Here is a 5448-nt window from a genome sequence, read left to right as displayed (position 1 = left end):
TTTCGGGCATTGGTTCTGTTCTTGAACCCCTATGACAATTTGCGGACCAATTATGTATAAGTCAGCTTAATGAGAGAAGTGGAAGATATGAGACCCACGAGAAAACCATTGGTAAACTTCACGAAACAAGAACAGAAAGCGATGAATGAACTACAGAAGAATGACGGATTAATATTAAAGCAAGTGGACAAAGGGGGAGAGATTTTCCTCTTGAGCAAAGAAGGATATGACAATCAATGCTTGGAGCTCCTCTCAGACAAAAAATTCTACAAAACAATCACAGTAGACCCCACAAAGAGACTACAGAGAACTGTCGAACTAATCATTGAAGAGGCCGTAATCAGCCAGTGGATCTCAAAAAATGAGGCCGATTTCCTCCGAACAAAATCACCGAAAACCCCCTACTTTTACTCGCTACCCAAGACTCACAAAAACAAGTCACTGCTGCCGGGACGCCCGATAGTTTCGGGAATTGGTTCTGTTCTTGAACCCCTATCACAATTTGCGGACCAATTTCTGAGACCAATAGTACAAAGAACACCCACTTACTTAAAGGACACGAGAGACCTTCTCAACCTACTGGAAGGTCAGACGTATGATGTAGATACTATGCTGCTGGTGGGACTTGATGTAGAGAGTCTCCACACAAGCCTACCTCAGCAAAGGACCTTGGACACTCTAGAAGACATCCTTTTTTTCTGAGGAATGGCACTACAGGACCCCCAGACACTTCGTACAAGAATGCTGCAGGATGGCTCTCACCGAGAACTATTTTGAATATGAAGGAAATCTGTTAGAACAGTGCCATGGCACTTCGATGGGCAGTACCTTCGCCCTGAGTGTGGCCGGGGTGTATGTGAGCAATTTTGAACGACAACACATACAGAACCCCAACAACCCGTTCCTAACGAATGAAATTTTGGCATCGGTACATAGACAACGTTCTCATGATCTGGCAGGACTCTGAAGAAGCACTGCAGGATTTCCTAACATGGATTAAATAGACTTTCTGGACGTCACAATCTGCACTGAAAATGCACACTTCAAACCAAAACTTTCTACAAGCCGACAGCAAAAAACAGCATACTGTCATATTATAGTTTTCATCCCCAACCACTGAGGGACAACTTATCTTACAGCCAGTTTTTGCGGCTCAAACAGAACTGCAACAAACTAAAGGATTACACGATCCAAGCCAAAGCTTTGGAACATAAACTTGAACTAAGAAACTACTCGACAAAGACAATAAGAAAGTGCCAGAAAAGGGCTAGAAATCAGCCCAGCGAGAACCTCCTAGAAACTGTACCACCGGTAGAACCAGTTGATCTATTGACCTGTGTAACAACGTATAGTACATCCACGAATGTTCTGAAGAAGATAACCAATAAAAACTGGAGGATTCTCACATCCAACACCCTGAAATGGCCCAAACCCTGATTCGCGAACAGACGGACATGGAACATAAAGGATTTCCTCATGCACACTATGTGGAAATTTGGCAGAGATCACTGTTAGCATTTAGCTGAAGCCATCTTATTTTCGGCATCCATCTTGTCTAAACCATGTGCTCGCCCTGTGCTCTTTCCTTCTTCGCTGTCGCTTGCCCTTGTGCTTTGCTCAAGAACTGGCTATACTTAGGCTCTGCTACTCCGCACATGCTCAGAAGAGTCTGTAGCTGCCCATGCACCTGTTTAGGTTTGTTACTGTCAGGATGTCTTTACGAAAGTCAGCAACTGTTTGCTCCTCCTTCTTTGTTGACTGTGCATTCTCTGTATGACCATCTATGTATGTTACTCTTCCTATGTGTGCTTGTACCGCCTTCTTTTGAGCCCCTGTGTGGGTATAAAAGACCCATGGTTCTCCTACACCTTGTGCTACTTCATACGGGAAACAACCCTTACAACGCAACTATTACAACGCACACCGTTACAACGCACACCATTACAACGCAGGATCCGTTACAACGCATGCCTTTACAACGCATGACATTACATAGCAGATGCTATTACAACGCATGCCATTACAACGTAAGTATTGGTAAGTATGTTATTTTTTTTAATCATTTTTTTTAAATGTAAATTAAATAAATTAATTTAAGTAATAATATATATTTAATTTTGGATTATGGGGTACAGGGGTATTTTTAGGTTTCAGGGCTAGGTATGGGTTTTGGGGTACAGGGGTATTTTTAGGTTTCAGGGCTAGGTATGGGTTTTGGGGTACAGGGGTATTTTTAGGTTTCAGGGCTAGGTATGGGTTTTGGGGTACAGGGGTATTTTTAGGTTTCAGGGCTAGGTATGGGTTTTGGGGTACAGAGGTATTTTTAGGTTTCAGGGTTAGGTTTGGGTTTTGGGGTACAGGGGTATTTTTAGGTTTCAGGGCTAGGTTTGGGTTTTGGGGTACAGGGATATTTTTAGGTTTCAAGGCTAGGTTTGGGTTTTGGGGTACAGGGGTATTTTTAGGTTTCAGGGCTAGGTTTGGGTTTTAGGGTACAGGGGTATTTTTAGGTTTCAGGGCTAGGTTTGGGTTTTGGGGTACAGGGGTATTTTTAAATTTCAGGGTTAGGTTTGGGTTTTGGGGTACAGGGGTATTTTTAGGTTTCAGGGCTAGGTTTGGGTTTTGGGGTACAGGGGTATTTTTAGGTTTCAGGGCTAGGTTTGGGTTTTGGGGTACAAGGGTATTTTTAGGTTTCAGGGTTAGGTTTGGGTTTTGGGGTACAGGGGTATTTTTAGGTTTCAGGGCTAGGTTTGGGTTTTGGGGTACAGGGGTATTTTTAGGTTTCAGGGCTAGGTTTGGGTTTTGGGGTACAGGGGTATTTTTAGGTTTCAGGGCTAGATTTGGGTTTTGGGGAACAGGGGTATTTTTAGGTTTAAGGGCTAGGTATGGGTTTTGGGGTACAGGGGTATTTTTAGGTTTCAGGGCTAGGTTTGGGTTTTGGGGTACAGGGGTATTTTTAGGTTTCAGGGCTAGGTATGGGTTTTGGGGTACAGAGGTATTTTTAGGTTTCAGGGTTAGGTTTGGGTTTTGGGGTACAGGGGTATTTTTAGGTTTCAGGGCTAGGTTTGGGTTTTGGGGTACAGGGATATTTTTAGGTTTCAAGGCTAGGTTTGGGTTTTGGGGTACAGGGGTATTTTTAGGTTTCAGGGCTATGTTTGGGTTTTGGGGTACAGGGGTATTTTTAGGTTTCAGGGCTAGGTTTGGGTTTTGGGGTACAGGGGTATTTTTAGGTTTCAGGGCTAGGTTCGGGTTTTGGGGTACAAGGGTATTTTTAAGTTTCAGGGTTAGGTTTGGGTTTTGGGGTACAGGGGTATTTTTAGGTTTCAGGGCTAGGTATGGGTTTTGGGGTACAGGGGTATTTTTAGGTTTCAGGGCTAGGTATGGGTTATGGGGTACATGGGTATTTTAAGGGTTCAGGGTAACGGGTATTTTTAGGGTTCATTTTTTAAATAAATAATTTTAAATAATTTTATTATTTTTTAATATTAGTTCTTTAATAATAATTTTTTTTCTAAATAAACTATTTTTTAAAGTATATATATTTACAAATTAATTATTAAAAAATAATTTAATTTATTAAATTAAATACATTTTAATAAATTACATTTTTTTTAAAAATAATATACTTACATATACTTACGTTGTAATGGCATGCGTTGTAATAGCATCTGCTATGTAATGGCATGCGTTGTAAAAGCATTCGTTGTAAATGTATCTGCGTTGTAAAAATTGCGTTGTAACGGTGTGCGTTGTAAAAGTTCGCGATGTAACGTCATACATCCCTTCATACACTGCGGAAGGGTGTTGAGTGAATGTAGTTCCACCTCATGAGGTTTAATAAAATATCTCTTTACTATTTCAGTTTCCATGCCAAAGTCTATTTACTGGTCTGAGGACTTGTGTGCAGAGAAGGGCGAACCCCTAGCACTGGTAGGCCTTGCTGAGGTCTACTTATACTAATTGGTACCCAACCAGTGGGGCTCATCGGCGACTCGGATGCCCGACGGAGTGGCCTGGACGGAGGATCGGAATCGCGCTGCGGATGATCGCTGCCTGAGAAGGCCTGTGTCTTGCACAGCCAAGGTGTTTTTCTACTCTTCGCGATCTGACCCTCCAGGTGGTGCGGGTCCTCAACTGAGATCCCTTCTGGTGTTTGCCAAGCAGAGACCATTTGGTTGATTATTTCAACTTTGCACTTGGAATCTGGAGACTCTTGCTTGGTAAGATTGTTTGATGCGACACTTCTTGTATGTAATTGGCCAATATCTTGGAACTTGCTTGGTTATATATGAATTGCAATTTATATAGAAAGGTAATGAGGAGATTTTTCTCTAACTTTTTTAAAACTTGAACGGCACATATTGTGTTAAGTGCCACTTTGCGTATAATATTGTATATGCTGCAATATTCTTGGCATGCCTGTTGGCCTGCTGAAGCCTTGTGGGTGCAAGAAGGCCGTTACATATTTTTAAGAACGTCAAGAAAAATCCTATTGGGGTTTACAAGGCCAACTCGCCATTTTCCAGCGAAGCGCCAACAGACCAATTTTACAGTCTGGTTTCAACTCATTATCGAAGTTTATTAAAAATACTTCGGTGGCACCCACAGATGGTCTATTAATTTCAAAATTCCATCATGACCAGGGTATTATCCTTGGACCCATATAAACAATGTTATTGCATGAATTGATGGTATTTTGTTTGAATACATACCGAGATTGAAAGCGGAGACTACGTTTGGCCGTTGAGCCAAGATAGAAAACAGTCCTGAAGAAGGTGAACATTATAAACAAATCACCGAAACGCAGCGTCGACCTATGTATTCTAAAAGACTGAAAACTATAATATTATCACCTTGTGATTCTGTTACTTGTGCATGTTTTTTTTTTTTTTCAAAACCGTATTTATTAGAAGTTCAAGCAAATCAAGTGTACAGCTCTCCAAGAGCAGGAGAGCACGTCAATATGCAAATTACAGCAGAATATACGTATGGCTCAAACCTTTGTCTAACCCCTACCCGCCCCATTATCCCCCCCACAACTGCAACAGTCCCAACTACCCACCCCTTATCCCACCCTAACCCGATGCACGTGATCACAATCAGCTGCAGTATACAAGAGGAAACACACTAGGTGTCTTGGAACTTTCCAGGCCCCGAGGTCTCAATCATCGGACAGAGCATCATCCGTTTCAGCGGGAGGATCCAATGTCAGGTCTCTATAGTCCGCCCACCGCTTCCAGATCTTGTAATGTTTCAGAGGGCAGCCCCTGGCTTCAAACACTGGCTTTTCCAGCCCCATGAGGAAGTCTAAGCCCGCCTTCCAAGCGTTAAGCGGGGGGGCGCGGTCACTCTTCCAGGCCCTCGCCAGATCCCTCTTGGCCACAACAAGGCCTAACAGAAGGAGATGGCGCTTATAAATGTTACCACCCACTTGATCCAGAATATGAAGAA

This window comes from Lissotriton helveticus, chromosome 1_2 (assembly GCF_964261635.1).
Source record: "Lissotriton helveticus chromosome 1_2, aLisHel1.1, whole genome shotgun sequence".
Classification (NCBI taxonomy): domain Eukaryota; kingdom Metazoa; phylum Chordata; class Amphibia; order Caudata; family Salamandridae; genus Lissotriton; species Lissotriton helveticus.
The sequence above is the reverse complement of the archived record's forward strand: the minus strand, read 5'-3'. Positions refer to the sequence as shown.